At 41.2% G+C, this 19,972-nt stretch overlaps 1 pseudogene; it reads left to right on the top strand.

Annotated features, from left to right (window-relative positions):
• Positions 1-864: 864 nt before the first annotated feature.
• LOC134380959 (ribose-phosphate pyrophosphokinase 2-like) lies at positions 865-8,960 on the top strand (annotated as a pseudogene).
• Positions 8,961-19,972: the final 11,012 nt, after the last annotated feature.

Raw genomic sequence — 19,972 nt, 5'->3', positions numbered from 1 at the left:
CTGAACACCAGCTGGTAACATCCTGGATAGCTTTAAAATCTATATCTACCATTTTCTAAAAAGAACTGTGCAGCCTATAAGAATGCCTACAAAGCAATTAGTCATTACATTTCCTGTGAAATAGAGAAATATACTAAAATAAGAGATCGTGATCAGGGGGTGTGATGGATCATAGATGTGGGTCCTAGGTTCTCCTGCTTTCCTTGCTCTCTGGCAAGGAGACTATTTACTTTCTTTGAAGTATTTTATTTTGTCTCATAATTGCTGCTTCTTGGGCCATGGCCCCATTAATACTTTCTCATAACAACACTGTTATTTGTCATTTGTTTGAGCCAGCTTCATGGTCAATGTCTTAGGAGGATAGTAAGAAATGGGAAAGGCCTTATTTTTTCCTCTACTGGATCGCCTGGAGAGCATCTCTTGGTGATTGCAGCTGGAAGTGTGACATTTAATTAGTGGAGAAAATTGAGTCAGACAAGAGGCAGCCTGTGCCAGCCAGAGGGTGAGGAAGCAATTTGCTCAGTGGGGACAATTTGGCCCAGGTTTTCTCCTCGATTCAGATTGTCTACATCACCACAGGTGGGGTTTGTAGAAGCTTAAAGAATTTTCCACTGTGAAGGGAACCATGAATGAGCCACCATAGACACCCAATGTCTTCTATTCCACCTGACATCTATGTTGGGAAAACAACCTCTGAGAGGTGAGCCCATAACCAAGGGAAGCCTGGCTTCCTGCTGTCCTAGTGACCAGGGCTTGAGGTGCCCTGAGCTTGCACTGAGATCTGCGGCTTCTCAGAGCACAGGATCCAGAGTGGGGTCAGTTGGAAGGGAGCTCACAGCACCTCCAGGCCCAGTGCCTCACTTGATGGGTGAGGAGACCCAGGCCCAGAAGGGGCCTCAACTTGCACAAGGGACTCAGAAGCTGTGCTGGAACTGGTGCTCAGATCTCTGGAACCTGGTATGGTTCCAGTTCTGCCACTCACCTCTGTGACTGGATGTTAATGGTTGCGTTACTCTGGATAAAATTAGCCTCAGAAGCTGATTGAAATCGCTTGTGTCTGAGCCCCTGCACTTCTCCATGGGTGTCCTGGAGAAACTCAACTCCAGTTTATTTCCAAAGAGCCATCTCTTCCCTGTAGGTGTGGTGCTACCTGGACTGATGTCTCATTCACCGCTGGCCCCCTGGAGCCTTAGAAAAGGCTGACAATCGGCAGCAGGAACCAAAGGGGGTGGAGGGATCAGGGAAGGGGCTTTGATGGGACAGGAGCCCGGAAAGAAGAGGGACCAGGAAGGACTTTAAAGGCAGCGTGGGGAGGGAGTGGGGGATCTGGCTTCTAATACCTGCTCTGTCACTTCTCAATGGTGTGACCTTGGAGAAGTCACTTAATGTCTCTAAGTCTTAGCGCCCTCCTCTCTAAAATGGGAATGATAACATGTACTCGAGGGTTGTATGAGAATAAAATGAGATAATGTGTATGACAATATATATTATATTATATGAGATAACATATGAAATACATGAGATATGAGAGCATCCTATAGTGCACCTCCAATTGTACTTGTTACATATCACAGTGACAAAGGTCAAAGCAGTGTTTTTTTGTTGCTTTTATGAAAAAGGGGGTATAGTCATTGGTTCACATAATTTAACATTCTGGTCACCAGCATGGCTACAGCACAGGTTCTAACGACGTCACTGGGATCTTCTCTCCATCTCTTAGCTCTGCCCTCCTCCATGTGAATGGCATGTGAATGAGGGGACAGAGCATGAGGAGGACACTGCACAGGAATAAGAAGGAGCTCCTGGCAATTGTGGGGCTGCCATACCAGTCCTAGACCACCTACCTGACCGTTTGCATGAGTCAACTATCTTATTGGACCCCTTGGTTTAGCCTAACTGATACAGGCACACAGGCAAACTACAGCTTCCTAGTGAGCTAGATTAGACCAGCTAGAGGGCTCCTTTTGCCCAGGCCGGAGGCTATCTTGGGTCTAGATTCAGAGCTGGTTGAAGACAAGCCAGGACTTCCCAAAGCAAGAGAAGTTGCAACAGCTTGCCTGGGGGATTCCTGCTCTTGGTGCAGTTGCCTGTGGCCAACCAAGTCCTCAGTGGCTGGTCCTCAGAAGGCTGGGAAAGGATGTGATCGGATCCTATCGGCGTGGCCAGGAAAGGCTTTCTCAAAGAGGTAATCACTGAGGTAAGTGTTAATGAATATTTTCCTGGTAGGGGGAAAAGCATTCCAGGCAGTGGAATAGAATATTTTAAGGTACTAAAACTTTCTAAAGTGTAGCAACGATCTTGAGATCTTGAGCAACAGTATTTTAAAAGTCACATGATGGATATTTGCCCATGAAAGAATCCCATTTTATCTATAAAATGTGCCTTCAGGTTTAAATGGGGAAGAAAATACTTTTTAGGACACATTTTGACAATGTTATCTTCTAAAAACTCTACTGCGCTGTGCATTGTTCATTCTGGTCCTACCTCCCATCCCTTACCAGGCCAAACTATTAGTTTTTGATAGATTCCGAGTTCTATTTCTTTCTCGAGCCCTTTTATCATTTCCAAAATCCTCTTCCTTGACTGATCAAGATAATATCAAAATATGATGCTAAAAATATTCCCGTGCTTTTAAAAAATACCCTAAGTAAATTACTTTTTACCTTTAGATTTTAATTATCTATTCATCATGGGTCAACAACACTTGATAGAAAAGTGAACTCACCTGATTTAAAGCCAAACCAAGGTTGCAGCTTTGACAGGATTCTTGTGAGAACCCCATTAATAACCCTGATGCCCTTGGGGAGGAATGAGATGATCAGTGTCTAGCTGGTATCGCCATCAGTAGAGCCCAGACATTTTGAGTAGTTAACAAAAATCACAAAGTGGGTGGCCCAGAACATGGAGAGTGTGCTCTCACTTGAGTAGCTCTGGAAGGCTGGGGCTGATTGGCACAGCTCTCTATGCAGTGGGCAGAGGACACATGGGGCATGGTGTCAATGTCATGCACTTGGGTACTTGTCCTAGCTTGTGGCCACCAGCTGCATGACCTTGAGTAGGGGACATTTAGCATGGTCTTTCCTTTATGCCAACACCATTCTAGGCATACTGTTCAGAACTCAGTGAGGTGGGATGTATTATTGCCCCCTGTGTCAATCAGTCAGGATCCTCCAGAGAATCTGAACCAGTAGGATGTATGTGTGTGTGTATGTATATGTGCACACACATACACACAAACACAAGGGTACTTCAAAAAGCTTGTGGAAAAATAGAATTAAAAATAATACAAATCTTTCCATGAACTCTTTGAAGACCTCTCATATATATTCACACGCATTTAGTTAATGAAAAAATTATTCATGATGCTTGTTAAAGAACGTTAAGGCAGACTTTATTCAGGGGACTATTGCAATAGGTATAGGGACTACTGAAATGGGGTTTTGCCATAGGGGCGAGAGAATGGGCTGAACTCTGACTACAGGGGAAAGTGGGGACTTATAGTCAAGAGCAGAGGCAGCATTCCAGTCCAGGCTCCACAGCCCGGGCCCTTGATCTCTGTGCTGTGCCATGGCTGGACTGGATTTAAGAGCCTCAACTAAATACGAGGTTAATGATGCTGCCTTCCTCTGTTCATGGGATTCCTGTACGTAGTTAACTTGCTCTTATCCTGTCTTATTCCAAATTAGTTTTGAAGAGGCTCTGAGAACCAACGAGATCATTCTCATAAAAGTATTTCACAAATTATTAAGGGGAAGAAAAAGGAAACCGACATTCGCTGACAAGTTCATATGTACCAGACACAATGCTGGGCACCTTCACATTTGTCATTGAATGTGACACACACAATAAATACGAATCTTCCAGCACTTGAGGTTCTTGGAGCACAGGACTAGACCTTGCTCTTATTCATATCCCCGATTCTTTTCATGGGCCTGGAGGAGTGTAGATGCCTATTAAATGCCAGTAAGTGAACAGGATTGCTGCCTAGTGCTGTAGCATGAAACCACAGATTGTTGCTAGGAGCTTCTGGGGTGGGGCAAAGGATTCTATGTGGGATCCAATATCTTCAGGAGATGAAAGAATAATCCCAGCTCACGTTGCTGGAGAGAGAAGGAAGTGTCTTCTCCAGAGGGTGGCTCGTTGGGAAAATCATCTGTAGGCAATCTGGTTAAAATTACCTGGTTCTTTTGGGCAACACAATCCCCAGGCTGGAAAACACTGCCTCATACGTCATATGGACTCTTTAAACTTGCTCCTCCTATAGGCAAAGCCTCTCCACTTAATAGATACTGAATTCCCTTAATCCCCAGCTCTGGGAAGTGTCCTCTGGAGGGAGGTAAAGTGCGTCACTTTCTGCCCTGTGGCTTGTTCCACATCATTTCCTCCTCAGATAAACTCAAAACAACAAAAACAATGCAGAGGGCTTAGCGTTAGAGGGATGTGTATTAAGGAGTGGTTTACGTGAAAGCAGGGTATAGGGGGCTATTTCAGTTTAGTAAAAAAATATCCTTGCAAACAGTCAGGTCTATTTAACCATAGACTCTGGGAGGACTGGGACTGTCTCAAGTTGCCAGGAGTTCTCTAAACCTGGAATTCCCTTGTTCTAAGGAAAATGTGCTTCCTGAGTGGTGAAGAGGCTTCTCTTCATGTGTTATGAAGAAAGGGCACAGTGTTTTGGAGAAAACCACATTTGGTTTGGGTCCGGGCTGTGCCATATCCTGGGTGTTTGAGACCTCTCCAGGTCTCAGTTTCCATATCTATCTATCTATCTATCTATCTATCTATCTATCTATCTATCTATCTATCTATCTATCTATCTATCTATCTATCTATCTATCTATCTATCTATCCATCCATCTATCTATCTATCATCAGGATAATGATACCCTCATCATAAGGCTGTTTTGAGCACTACTGTGAGACAATTTATGTACAGAACCTGGTTTGCAGTAGGTACTCAGTACAGGTTGGGTCCCGTCCTTTCTAGAACCACTGCCGGGGGTGGGCCCAGAGCACACTGTGGGAAAGCCCCTCCTTCTCTGCTGCTGTTTGAATCCAGGTGAAATCTAGTTAAAATGGACGCCAGGGTTATTTGAGAGGGGAGAATGTGGCTGAAGGTGTAGAAGTTGAGGAGTCTGCCTGCAGAATGGGTTCTAGGAACTGTAGTGGATGCTGTCACGTCCCCTGCAAAATTCCCTTGGCCCACCCAGGCCACTTGAAACTTGGGTGGACAATTCCCATATCACATCAATGACTTCCTACCTCAAATATAGGATTCTTTCTGTTTAAAGGGTTTCTCTGGCTATCCGAACATGTTCTGCCTAGAAGTTCTGATAATTAATGTCTCCAGGAGCAAACCTTAACTAAAGGGAACAAGAATTGATGGATAAAAATCCCAGCCATTTTGCTCCTTGGTGGAGGGGGATTCTGAGGTGTGTTCTACACAGTCTCTTGGAGGGTCTCCAGTGGGGTTGAGCCTCAGTTGTCCATAGCAGCAATACACTTACTGACACAGCAGTTGCATACTGTGACATACTTCTGTGCTCCCTCTCTTGGTGAGATGATCTTTAAAAGTACTTGTCCCCAAGTCTTTCTCAGGATCTGCTTTTGGGGGAACCCTAAGCCTTCTCCAACCCGGGCCAGCTCCTAGGTGTTCTTGTCTTCCTTTCTCACGAACTCCTACTCCACCTAAAACCGCCATTTGTTTTGTGGGAGGGGAGGGCCTCAGTCCCCAGGATTGTGGAAAATAACACTGTCTCCCTAACTCTCTCCTCTTCCTGGTGCCTGAAATAAGCTAGGAGTGTCCCTCACCCAGACAGACAGAAGCACAGAAGAGGCCTTTTGCATTGCCAGTATTGATGGCAATTGTCAGAGTCCACTTATCTATTATAATACCTGGTGGGGTTCTTTCTATGAAGTATTTTTGCAGATGAAACATCCTTTCTCCTGGAATGAGAACTCTAGGCAGTTTACTATACAAATGAGCATGACTATTGTAGCAGACTGTCCTCCCAGGACCCCTTTTCTAGGAACTGCCTCTTCCTCCATCTGTGGTGTTAGAACAGAAGTTGCCATGTTAAGGGCAACTCTCCACCCCTGGCTTCAGTTATTTGTCTGAGGATTGGCATCTAATTCAAGCTCAGTCAGCGAGACTCTTTCTGAAGGTTTTTGGACTTAGAACTAGACAGACTTTGAAGTCAATCTCTCTCCAGTGTCTGAAGCTGCGAGAAACGAATCTCGGGAGCTGTCAGTGGCCAAGGTTCCCACTATGTGGAGACCTTAGTCTGAGTGGGAGAGAGTGACGTTGATGTGCAAAGAGGAGCAAAGGCGAGTGACAAAAGGAGAGCCCTAAGCATTTGTGGTCCTGCTCCAGCTGTGGCCCAGTGGCATGCCTGGACAGTCCTTTGAGCTGCCTGATTAACCTTTTCCTAGATGCTGAGAACCAATCAGTTCCACGTTTTGCTTAAACTGTTTCATTTTTCTGTTACTTGCAACTCCAAAGTCCTAAGTAACACAAAGATAAGTTTCACACTCTTACATACATATTGTGAGGTTCCAGCATCAATTTCTAGTTTCTCCTCAGACATTGGGAAATCACAGTGGACTTTATGGTGTCTCTTCAACATCCTCATACCCTTCCACCACTGGGGACAGCTGTGCTGTGTGTGTGGATTTTCTGTGGCTCCAGGGAAGGGCCTGAATTGTTTTTTTGGCAATAATAGTTATCTCAACCCTTTGCAGTGATTATTTTTTGCAGAGATGGCCATGAGACTCAATTTGGGGACATCTGCTGGAGGATTCTGGGAAAAGTTTACTCACTCCTAAAAGAGACCCACAGGAAGAGATGTTGTCTTCCCTCTCAGGGCTCTGTTGTGTGTGGTGTGAGACTGGGAACTACTATAGCTATCACTTTACCAGTCTCAGGATGAAACCAAGACATGGAGGAGGTCAGAGAAATGCAGACAGAACCACTCCACATCTGGTCCTCCAGTGTAGTGGACCAATGCATTTCCTTATAATTTTAGCTAGTTAGAATTGGATTTTTCTGTTTTGTTGTTGTTTTGCTGCTGAAAACGTGCTGACTGATACAGAACTCTCAGCCAAAGAACCACAAAACAGTCTCTGTTCATACTAAGTCTTCTGTATCCAGAATCTGTCACCCCTCTTACATTTGTCCCATGCTGTTCTTATTCTACTGGGATCAATCCTGGTAGATAGTGCCCTCGTATCAAAGCCTCTGACTCTACTTTGCAATTGTTTGCAAAAAGTTCATATTTACTCCAATTTCCATCAGTTGATTTCCATGGAGCTTCTTTCCTCCAATATATGTTGCAAAATATTGAGGCTCTGTTTTTGCTTTTATCTGTTTGGCTGACTAAGAAGCAGTCCCTTCAATGTGATGCTTGTCTAGAGCCTGTGCTCAACCTCTGTAAACTTTCCTTCCTTTATTGCTGTAGTCTCTGTGACAAAAAGAGACCCATTCTGATAGGGGTCTTGGCTGGAAGCAGAACTCTCCTCCCACCCCATTGCACAACACTGTGCTGCTTCCCATGCAACACGGCCTACACCACCTCTGGCGGCAATAGCACAATGGGCCCAATGAACTTGAGGCTCTTAGTGTGTGGGTCACACAACCACACAGGACTTTTTGGTGTTAAAGCCTTTCCTGCTAATCATAGGGAAGGAGTGATCAATATAATACATGTGGGGAAATCACAACAGCTCAAGAAATCTTAAAAAGTTGTAATCATAGTGATTTTATAATTTGTACTAAAATATCGATGGGTCACTTTCTTTTCACATTGTAGTTCTTTTGTTTGTTCACATGGAAAAAGAATGAATGAGAAAGAGGTGAAGCAGCATGTGGCAGAAATCTCTTCCAGAGCTGGGCTCCCTGCCCGGGCCAGCCCTCAACCCACCTCCCCACCTCCTCCTCCTCTTCTTCCTACACAAGTGGCAGCTCTTTCCCTACTTCTGTCACCACTGCCTTAAGCTTCCCTCAGCTCTGCCAAGCCTGCCATACCCAATATGGTGTTGCTTGGCAGCATTTCACACCAGGACCTGTCCAGGAAAGCAGAGAAGAGGCTGGGGCTGGAGCTGGGCAGAGTGGCCACTAAGAAGTTCAGCAACCAAAAGATCAACATAGAGGCTGGTGAAAGTGAGAGGCCAAGTGTCTATATCATTTAGAGTAGCTGCGGGAAAATTAACGACACCTTGATGGAACCTCTCATTATGATCGATGTGTGTTAAACCACATGGTTCTCCAGACAGAAGGTGGTACTCCCATGTCTTCCATATGCCAGATGAGATATAAAGGACAAGAGTCATGTTCTAGTTTCTGCAAAACTTGTAGCCAGTCTGTTTTCAATAGCTGGGGTGGAGCACATCATTACCATGGATCTATGTGCTGCCTAGATACAGGGATTCTTCAGTATCCTTGTGAAGGACCTACATGTGGAGCCTGCAGTTCTGCAGTGGATCCAAGAGGATAGATATTGCAGACTGGAGGAACCATTTCACCCCAAGCAAGAGCTGGAAAGGCTACATCATTCATGGGCAGACTGAACATGGAGTTTCTGTTGCTTCCTGGAGACAGAAGAGCCAGGGGGTGGACAGGATGTTTCTGGCTGGTGATATTAAAGATCAGTGGCTGTCATCGTGAATGACATGCCTGGTGCATGTGGCCCAGTGTGCCACACTGCAGACAAGTTACTCTCTGCCAGAGCCACCAAAGTTTATGCCATTTTAACTCATGGAATCTCCTTTGGGCCAGCTATTTCCAGGTTAATAATGTTGCCTCTGAGGCTGTTGATGTTACAAACACCATTCTCCAAAAGGACAAAATGACAAACTGCTCTAAGATTCCAGTTGTTGATACTTCACTGATTTTGGCTGAGTCAGTGCGAAGAGCACACAACAGCAAATCTGTCTCCTACTTGTGTAGCCATGTCCCTCTATAGCTCCAGAATATTATGATTTCAAACATCATACTCTGAATTAAAAAAATGTTTATTTTACAACTCAATAAAATATGGAATGATGAATGTTAAAGCATCAGATTTTTGTTTTAAACCTTGGAATTACAGGGCTTTAGGAGACAATGAGTAGGGGTAGCGGAACGTTTGTTTTGTTTTAATTGAATTTTTCTCAAATGAGAAATATCTTTATGATTTTGATTTTTTTGTGACTGGTAACTTATACCTTTGTTCTTATGGTACTTTGAGGCTGCAATCCTATTGAGATAAGAGGTGCTCAGTTTCCATGGGTTTGGGTTACAGGACACACCTCCGGGTTTCAAGCCATTCCCCTAGGTCTCAAGCCCCTTTCCAGAGCCCTCCCCTAGAGGAAAGTTACTGTTGATAGCTGGACCTATTTTCAGAATCAACAAGGGGAAATTGAGACCTCAAAGGGCAGATTTATGCAAATCCAGTGGCTGGGCATGCTAAGTAGACAGGGGTTATATAACCCCAATAGCCGAGCATGCTCGGTAAAGTGGAGTTTATCCTCTGAATTCATGAATATGGATTAGATAGCAAAACTATAAAAGTTAAATCCTGGCAGAAGGTGTGGTGGTTGCTCATGCTCCTAAAGGCAGCCCACACTTCACCTGAAGTGTGTATTTCTTTTTGTTTTGGTATCAAACTTGCCTTTAGCAGGCTGCTGTTCACCCTGGGGCCAGCCACTCTGTGTGTAAATGTGTATTTCTTACTCTTGTAATAAACTTGCTATAGTTGTTGCTCACTTTCCTGGGACCAATTGCACTTCATGGGCTGAAGTGTGAGTGCTTTCTTCTGTATCAAGCTTACTTTCAGCAAGTGGCTGCTCACTCTCTTGAGCCAGCCTGCACCCTGTACTAAACTTTGAGTGTGTATTTCTTACTTTTGTATTCAACTTGGTGTGGGCCCTGCTCAGTCTCTGGAGCTAGGCTGCACTTCCTCTGTGAAATCTGCATCTCTTATCTGTTACAATAAATCTATTCTCACTTTCTATTATGACTCTGCCCTGGAATTCTTTCCTGTAGCAGAGTCAAGAACCTGGTGGGTTGAGGCCAGCTATGAGGCCTCCCCAGACCCTCTCCTCTGGCATCACTATTATGTAGTTGTATATAATTTACTTCTGTAATCTAACCCTCTTGTGAAAATTCATAGCTTATATTCATAGGTTGTCAAATGTAACTTCCTATAACGTCTTATTAGAGGACTTCGTGTACTAGTTTACATGTAATAATAATATTATGAACATTTGGGTGAAGGCTTATGTGGAATTAGAGCATTTCTTTTGAGTGAACATTAAAAAATCTTTTAATACCTTGAATATTGACTTTCAGGATTCAGATAAATCAGTTTAGCTATTTTGCTTAATTTGAACCAAACTTTATTTAGCCAAAAATGGCCACTGACCCATTTATTTTTTGATGTAAGTTAGACAAATAAGGAGCAATGTAATTATAAATAAATGCAGCTTTATGAATTGCCTTTAATTCAATGGGGACATCACCATAACTTTTAAACAATCACTTCTACAAACATGTGGTAAGTACCTACACTTACTTGAATTTCTAAGTCTTAAGATTCTGCAGTTACATCCAGCTGTAGAAGTATTCTCTTTCAGATCACCATCACATTGATGAGCAAATTCTGACTGCTCTAGTGAGTAACAAATTGAAGTTGGAAGAAGGATAATAATTCTCAGTTCTTTGAGATATATTCTAATAGATCATTTCATTTTGTTATTTTACATTATATATTTAGCTTCTACTATTCATTTTTCCTCAGTAATTTTATGTTGTGGATTTCCCTTATAATAAAGACTGTCCTGAATCCATTAGAATGTACTCAGTCTGGTCTTTTATTTTTCCTTCTGATATAAGAAATAAATGGATTTAACACCAATGTCAAGTGTTCAGATCCCTGTACCAGCCAGCTGCAAAAAAAAAAAAAAGAAAAAGAAATGAATTTGTTATGAGTGCCTCCAAATGTACATTTAAGCACTATTCCTTTTCTTTGTTTCTTTCTGTATTTGTTTATTCATTCATATTAAATATGCCTTTTGTATTCTAAGAGTTAACAATTCTCTTAGACAAATAATTGTTTTAATGACAGATTTTATCTGTAAAATATAAGTAGGAGAGTACTAAGAAAAAAGTACTAATAAATAAACAATTGTTTAATTAGGATAATGTTCAAAAATTGCCAAAAGTGGTGGTAGGAAAGCCTCACTGAAGATTATGTTTCCACAAGCTGCTGTTTCTATTTTCCTAAGAGAGATAACTGTGCTGCCTGGACAGCTGATGAGAAGGATTGAACTTCATATGCATATTGACTGGACAAGAAACCTGAATAATTCAAATCAAAAAGAGAGGTGGGAATTTCCCTGGATAGACAAAGCTTAGGAATCTCCATTCTGCTGAATCTTAAAAAGGGGAGAGAATACTTCCTCTACTCTAAATTTTGTAAGTTGAAAATCAAAGCTATTTAAAAATTTTTTAAAAATTATTATAATGCAAATAATAATTAATACTTATAATAATTAATACATATAATATAACATATAATCGTACATATTTATGGGGTATGTATATTCATTTATACAATGTGTGATGTTCAAATCAGGGTAATTAGAATGTCTGTCACCACAAACATTTATCATTTCTTTATGTTGATAACATGAAAATGAAAGCTACTGATCAAACAAATTTGAATAGCATTTAGGATTTTAAACTCTAATATAGTAAAAGGTTAAAACTGAAGCTAGCAAATAACATTTATTATTATTACAGAACTGGTGTATTTTACCACAACTTGAAAGAACTTTCAAGTAAGAACTTTATTTTAGTCCCATAAACATTACAATAGAACAGTTTATATTTAGGTAGATTTGGCTTAGCCTGATGAAAGGAGACTTTTTTGAAGCTGTGTAATATGTATTACTTTTTAGAAATATATAAAAGCTGTATTTGAATTTCTTTCCTTAGAAAAATAGAGATGTAGTTTTCGACATGTTTATTAGGACCTCTTGACATGTATATAAAGACGTTTACAGTTTTGGAGGCTGGGAAATCCAAGGTCCAGGGGTCACAACTGGTGAGGCCCTTCTTCTTGGTGGAAACTTTGTAGAGTCCTGCAGGGTATCACATGGCGAGGGCTGAGCAAGAGCACTTTAACATGCTCATTTGCTCTCCTTATAATGCCAACAGTCCACGCACGTGATAACCCATTAATCCATTAACTCACTAATGGATTAATCCATTCATGAGAACATAGTCCTCATGATCCAATCACCTCTTAAAGGCCCCACCTTTCAAATACCATATTGGGGATTAAGTTCTAACATAGGCTTTGTAGGGGACAAACATTCAAGTCATAGCATGGACAAAATACTGGATTGGCTAAAACTAGTTCATTTACAGATAATCATTTTGCTTTGTGGTATCGAACCCTTAGACTTTGGTGTTACAAGGCTGCACTCTTGAGTTATATATAATGTGTGATGATCAATACATGAATGTTTATAGCAGCATTATTCATAATAGCCAAGAGATGAAAACAACTCAAATGCCCATCAACTGATGAAATAAACAAATTGTGTTATATCTATACAATGGAATATTAGTCAGCCATAAGAAGGAATAAAGTACTGATTCCTGCTATAACATGGATGAAGTATTAACACTGTGAAAGAAGCCAGACATGAAAGTTTGCATATTCTTTTTTTATGATGTATCCAGAATAGGAAAATTTGTAGAGGAAAAAAAGCAGACAAGAGGTTGTATTAGTCCATTTCTGCTGCTTATAACAAAATACCTGGAACTGGATAATTTTTAAGAAAAAAATGTTTATTGCTTATGGTTTTGGAGGCTTGGAAAACCACAGTTCAGGGAACACATCTGGTGAGGTGACTCTGCAGCAATGCAGGGTATCACATGGTGAGAATGGCAGAGCAGAGAGAGAGAGAGATAGATCCTTATGTCCTCTCCTTCTAAAGCCCTCTAAACCGCATGCACGGCCACCATTAAACCATCAGCTTAATCACCTTTTTAATTTAAGACTTCGCCTTTCAATTATCATACTAGGATTTCCTACCTTCAATAGTTACAGTGGGGATTAAGCTTCAGTGAGTTTGGGGGGGGGCGGGGAACATTCAATCCACAGCATTCCACCCTGACTCCTCAAAACTCATGTCCTAGTCACATACAAATACATTCATTTTATCCCCAAAGTCTTGGCTTGTTTTAACTCAAAAGTCCGAAGTCTCAAGGTCCCATCTGTGAAATCAAAACAAATGATCTACTTCCACAATACAAGGTGGGACAAACTTAAGGTACATATTCCCATTCAAAAAAGGAGAAATAGGCCAAAAAGAAGGGGTAAGAGGTCGTAAGCAGGTCCGCAACCAAGGAGGGCAGGCATTAAATCTAACAGCTTACAAATCACGTACCTTGACTCCATGTTCGACATCCTCTGCAGGCTGGTGCAGGGTTTGGGTCCCCAAGTCCTCAGGCAGCTCCACTCCTATGGCTTTCCTGGTTTCCAGCCATGCTTTAACTCTCCCATGCTGGCATTGCATGCTGGTAACTCAACAGGCCTGGGGTCTCCATCTCAGTCCCACTCCAAGGCATGGCCTTACTGGGGTTTTTCTGCTACAACTCTAACATCACACTTCTGCTTGGCATTGCTTTAGTGAAGGTTCTATGCGGTGACTCCACCCCTGCAACAGATCTCTTCCTGGACTCCCAGACTTTTCCATACACCCTTTGAAACTAGGGTGGAGGCTCCCAAGCCTCCGCAGCTCTGACATTCTGAGAACCTACAGACTTAACACCATGTGGACACCACCAAGGGTTCTGGCTTATATTTTCCAAAGCTGCAGGTCCAGCCACACCTGGGGCCTATTTAACCACAGCTGGAGCAGCCAAAGCAGCTGGGGTGCTGGTGCGGGAAGCAGCTTCCTGGGCAGTGAGCCTGTGGAGGGTACCTTTGGCCTGTTCTCTAAGATGTTTCTGTCTCCCTAGGCCTCTGAGACTGTGATGGACGATGTAGCCTCCAAGATCTCTGAAATGCTTTCAGTGCCTTTTTTCCCTTCTCTTGATAATCTCTTTTTCTACACTAATCTTCTTAGCAAATGTTTGCTGGGCTGCACCATTGCATTTTTTTCCTGAAAGTGCTTTCTGCTTCTCTACCACCTGGCCAGGCTGCAAATTTTCTAAATCTTTACACTCTGCTTCCCTTTTATTTTTTTTATTTTTATTTATTTATTTTTTAATATTTTTATTTATTTATTTATTTATTTTTTCCCTAATTTTATTTTGTCGATATACAATGTGGTTGATTATTGTGGCCCATTACCGACCACCCCTCCTCCCTCTCCCCCCTCCCACCCAACAATATCCTTTCTGTTTGCTTGTCGTATCAACTTCAAAGAATTGTAGTTGTTATGTCTTCTCCCACCCCCACCAACACCCCCGCTTTTTTGTGTGTGTGTGTGTGTGTGTGTGTGTGAATTTATTTATTTATTTTTAGCTCCCACCAATAAGTGAGAACATGTGGCATTTCTCTTTCTGTGCCTGACTCATTTCACTTAATATAATTCTCTCTAGGTCCATCCATGTTGTTGCAAATGGCAGTATTTCATTCGTTTTTATAGCTGAGTAGTATTCCATTGTGTACATATACCACATTTTCCGTATCCACTCATCCGATGATGGACATTTGGGCTGGTTCCAACTCTTGGCTATTGTAAAGAGTGCTGCAATGAACATTGGGGAACAGGTATACCTTCGACTTGATGATTTCCATTCCTCTGGGTATATTCCCAACAGTGGGATAGCTAGGTCATATGGTAGATCTATCTGCAATTGTTTGAGGAACCTCCATGCCATTTTCCATAGAGGCTGCACCATTTTGCAGTCCCACCAACAATGTATGAGAGTTCCTTTTTCTCCGCAACCTCGCCAGCATTTATCGTTCAGGGTCTTTTGGATTTTAGCCATCCTAACTGGGGTTAGATGGTATCTCAGTGTGGTTTTGATTTGCATTTCCCGGATGCTGAGTGATGTTGAGTATTTTTTCATATGTCTGTTGGCCATTTGTATATCTTCCTTAGAGAAATGCCTACTTAGCTCTTTTGCCCATTTTTTAATTGGGTTGCTTGTTTTTTTCTTGTAAAGTTGTTTGAGTTCCTTGTATATTCTTGATATTAATCCTTTGTGAGATGTATATTTTGCAAATATTTTCTCCCACTCTGTTGGTTGTCTTTTAACTCTGTTAATTGTTTCTTCTGCTGTGCAGAAGCTCTTTAGTTTGATATAATCCCATTTGTTTATTTTTCATTTGGTTGCCCGTGCTTTTGGGGTCGTATAAATGAAGTCTGTGTCCAGTCCTATTTCCTGAAGTGTCTCTCCTATGTTTTCTTTAAGAAGTTTTATTGTTTCAGGGTGTATATTTAATTCTTTAATCCATTTTGAGTTGACTTTAGTGTATGGTGAGAGGTATGGGTCTAGTTTCATTCTCCTGCATATTGATATCCAGTTCTCCCAGCACCATTTGCTGAAGAGGCAGTCTCTTCCCCAGTGTATAGATTTGGTGCCTTTGTCAAAGATCAGATGGCTGTAGGTGTGTGGGTTGATTTCTGTATTCTCTATTCTATTCCATTGATCAGTGTGTCTGTTTTTATGCCAGTACCATGCTGTTTTGGTTATTATAGCTTTGTAGTATAGTTTAAAGTCAGGTAGTGTTATGCCTCCACCTTTTTTTTTTGCTCAGCGTGGCTTTGGCTATGCGTGGTCTTTTGTTATTCCATATAAATGTCTGGATAGTTCTTTCCATTTCTGAGAAAAATGTCTTTGGAATTTTGATGGGGATTGCATTGAATTTGTATATAACTTTGGGTAGTATGGACATTTTCACTATGTTGATTCTTCCAATCCAAGAGCATGGGATATCTTTCCACCTTCTTGTATCCTCTCTAATTTCTCTCAGCAGTGGTTTGTAGTTCTCATTATAGAGATTTTTCAACACCTTGGTTAATTCAATTCCTAAGTATTTTATTTTTTTGGTGGCTATTGTAAATGGGCAGGCTTTCTTGATTTCTCTTTCTGCATGTTCACTATTGGAGAATAGAAATGCTACTGAATTTTGTGCGTTGATTTTGTATCCTGCTACTGTGCTGAAATCATTTATCACCTCCAAGAGTTTTTTTTGTAGAGGCTATAGGCTGTTCTATATATAGGATCATGTCATCTGCAAACAGGGACAGTTTGACTTCATCTTGTCCAATCTGGATGCCCTTTATTTCCTTCTCTTCTCTGACTGCTCTGGCTAGTACTTCCAACACTATGTTGAATAGGAGTGGTGAGAGTGGGCATCCTTGTCTAGTTCCTGTTCTTAAAGGAAAAGCTTTCAGCTTTTCCCCATTCAGGATGATATTGGCAGTGGCTTTATCATATATGGCTTTAATTATGTTGAGATACTTTCCGTCTATACCTTACTTATAGAGGGTCTTTATCATGGATGAGTGTTGAATTTTATCAAATGCTTTTTCAGCATCTATAGAGATGCTCATATGGTCCTTGTGTTTGATTTTATCAATATGGTGTATCACATTTATTGATTTGCGTATGTTGAACCAACCTTGCATCACTGGGTTGAATCCCACTAGATCGTGGTGAATAATTTTTCATATGTGTTGCTGTATTCTGTTTGCTAGTATTTTAGTGAGGATTTTTGCATCTATATTCATCAAGGATATCGGCCTTTAGTTTTCTTTTTTGGTTATATCTTTACCTGGTTTTGGTATCAGGATGATGTTTGCTTCATAGAATGAGTTTGGGAGATTTGCGTTTGTTTCAATCTTTTGGAATAGTTTGTAAAGATTTGGTGTCAATTCCTCTTTGAATGTTTGGTAAAATTCTGCTGTGAATCCATCTGGTCCTGGGCTTTTCTTTGTTGGGAGCTTTCTGATAACAGCTTCAATCTCTTTTATTGTTATTTGGTCTGTTCAGATTTTCTACATCTTCATGGCTCAGTTTTGGGAGCTTGTGTGTGTCCAGAAATTTATCCATTTCCTCCAGATTTTCAAACTTGTTGGCATATAGTTGTTTATAGTAGTCTCGAATGATTCCTTGTATTTCAGATGAATCAGTTGTAATATCACCTTTTTCATTTCTAATTTTTGTTATTTGAATCTTCTATCTTCTTATTTTTGTTAGCCATGCTAATGGTTTGTCAATTTTATTTATCTTTTCAAAAAACCAACTTTTTGATTCATTGATCTTGTGTAATGTTTTTTGGGTTTCAATTTCATTAAGTTCTGCTCTGATCTTAATGATTTCTTTCTGTCTGCTAACTTTAGGTTTGGATTGTTCTTGTTTTTTGAGATCTTTAAGATGAAATGTTAGGTTGTTCACTTGCCATCTTTCCATTCTTCTGAGATGAGCATTTAATGCAATAAATTTCCCCCTTAATACTGCTTTTGCAGTATCCCACAGGTTTTGATATGATGTATCATTATTTTCATTAGTTTCAATAAATTTTTTGATTTCCTGCTTGATTTCTTCTTGGACCCATATGTCATTAAGTAGAATGCTGTTTAATTTCTATGTGTTTGTGTAGTTTCCAGAATTTCGTTTGTTATTGATTTCTAGTTTTAATCCATTATGGTCTGAGAAAATACATGGGATAATTCCAATTTTTTTGAATTTGTTGAGACTTGATTTGTGACCTAATGTGTGATCTATCCTGGAGAATGATCCATGTGCTGATGAGAAGAATGAATATTCTGAGGTTGTTGGATGGAATGTTCTGTAGATATCTGCCATGTCCAATTGGTCTAGAGTATTGTTTAGATCTTGTGTTTCTCTGCTGATTCTTTGCCTAGATGATCTGTCCAATATTGACAATGGGGTGTTCAGGTCCCCTGCTATTATGGTATTAGTGTCTATTTCCTTCTTTAGGTCTAATAGAGTTTGTTTTATATATCTGGCTGCTCCAACATTGGGTGCATACATATTTATGATTGTTATGTCTTCTTGATGGGTCAGTCCTTTTATCATTAAGTAGTGTCCCTCATTGTCTCTTTTTATGGTTTTCAGTTTAAAGTCTATTTTGTCAGATATAAGAATAGCTACTCCAGCACGTTTTTCTTTTCTGTTTGCATGGTAAATCTTTTTCCATCCTTTCACTCTTAGTCTATGTGAGTCTTTAAGGGTGAGGTGGGTTTCTTGAAGGCAGCATATAGTTGGGTCCTCCTTTTTAATCCAGTCAGCCAGTCTGTGACTTTTGATTGGGGAATTTAAGCCTTTTACATTAAGAGTTGTTATTGAATAGTGTTGATTTATTCCTAGCATTTTATTGATTGTTGTTTGGTTGTCTTAGGTGTCTTTTGTTCCTTGCTTTCTGATTTACTGTTTGGTTTCTGTGTTTGTTGGTTCCTTAGGTTGTAGATAGCCTTTTTGTTTGTTTGTTTTCTCTCCATGAATGCTATTTTTATTATACTAGTGGGTTTTGATTTTTCTTGGGTTTTTATGGCAGTGGTGGTTATTTTTCAGGAACCAAACCCAGTAATCCCTTGAGAATTTCTTGTAAGGGTTGTCCTGTGGTGGTGAACTCCCGCAGTTTTTGTTTGTCTGAGAAATATACTATTTGACCTTCCTTTCAGAAGGATAGCCTTGCCGGGTAGAGTATTCTTGGCTGGCAATCTCTGTGTTTTAGTATTTTGAATATATCACCCCATTCCTTTCTGGCTTTTAGGGTTTGTGATGAAAAGTCTGATGTTAGCCTGATTGGGGCTTCCTTATAGGTGATTTGACGCTTCTCCCTTGCAGCTTTTAAGATTCTCTCTTTGTTTTTGAGTTTTGCCAATTTGACTATAACTTGTCTTGGAGAAGACCTTTTTGGGTTGAATACTTTTTGAGATAGTTGAGCTTCCTGGATCTGAAGATCTGTGATTTTTCCTATACCTGGGAATTTTTCTGCCACTATTTTGTTGAATATGTTTTCAATGCAATCTCCTTTTTCCTCCCTTCTGGAATACCCATGACTCGGATATTTGAGTGCTTAAGGTTGTCTGATATCTCTCTCAGATTTTCTTCAATGCCTTTGATTCTTTTTTCTTTTTTCTTTTTGTCTGCTTGTGTTATTTCAAACAGCCCATCTTCAAGTTCAGAGGTTCTCTCTTCAACTTCCACAAGCCTGCTGGTTAAACTCTCCATTGTGTTTTTTATTTCGCCGAATAACTTCTTCAGTTCGGCAGGTTCTGCTACATTTTTCTTCAGGGCATTGATTTCCTTGTACATTTCCTCTTTCAGGTCCTGTATACTTTTCCTCACTTAATCGTGATGTCTAGCTGAGTTTTCTTGTATCTCATTCAGTTTCCTTAGAATTATCACTCGAAATTCCTTGTCAGTCATTTCAAGGGCTTCTTGTTGTATAGGATCTAGAGCTTGAGATTTATTATCTTTGGGTGGTGTACTTTCTTGATTTTTCATATTTCTGGTATCTTTTCTTTGATGTTTATTCATTGTGGCAGGGGGTTTCACAGTCCACAGGTTTGACACTATTGTCTGACTAAGATGTTGCTGGGGTTGCCAATTTGGTATGGCTACTTCAGAGACTACTCAGTTGGCCACTAGTGCCTTGCCTGTGTGGTTGCCTCAGGACTTGGGCCTCTCCGGGGAGCCACCTCTCTGGTCAGCTTTGACTCTACCAGGCTGCTGGGTGATAGGGCGGTACCGCAGGGTGTCACTCCTGCCGCTGCTCCTTCCCCCGCTGCTGCCGCTGCTGCCGCTCACGCCACTGCTGCCGGCACCACTGCCGCTGGCTCCGCTGCCACCGGCTCTTCTCCTGCCACTACCACTGGTGCCGCATCCCCCGCTGCTGCCGCTGATGCCGCTACTGCCGGTGCCGCTTACGCCGCTGCCACTGCCGCCGCTGCCACCGCCGCCGGCTCCTCCGCTGCAGCTGCTGCTGCCGGTTTC

Source organism: Cynocephalus volans, chromosome 6 (genome assembly GCF_027409185.1).
Source record: "Cynocephalus volans isolate mCynVol1 chromosome 6, mCynVol1.pri, whole genome shotgun sequence".
In the NCBI taxonomy this organism is placed as follows: Eukaryota; Metazoa; Chordata; class Mammalia; order Dermoptera; family Cynocephalidae; genus Cynocephalus; species Cynocephalus volans.
Note: the sequence above shows the minus strand (reverse complement) of the source record. Positions and strands in the feature narration are given on the sequence as shown.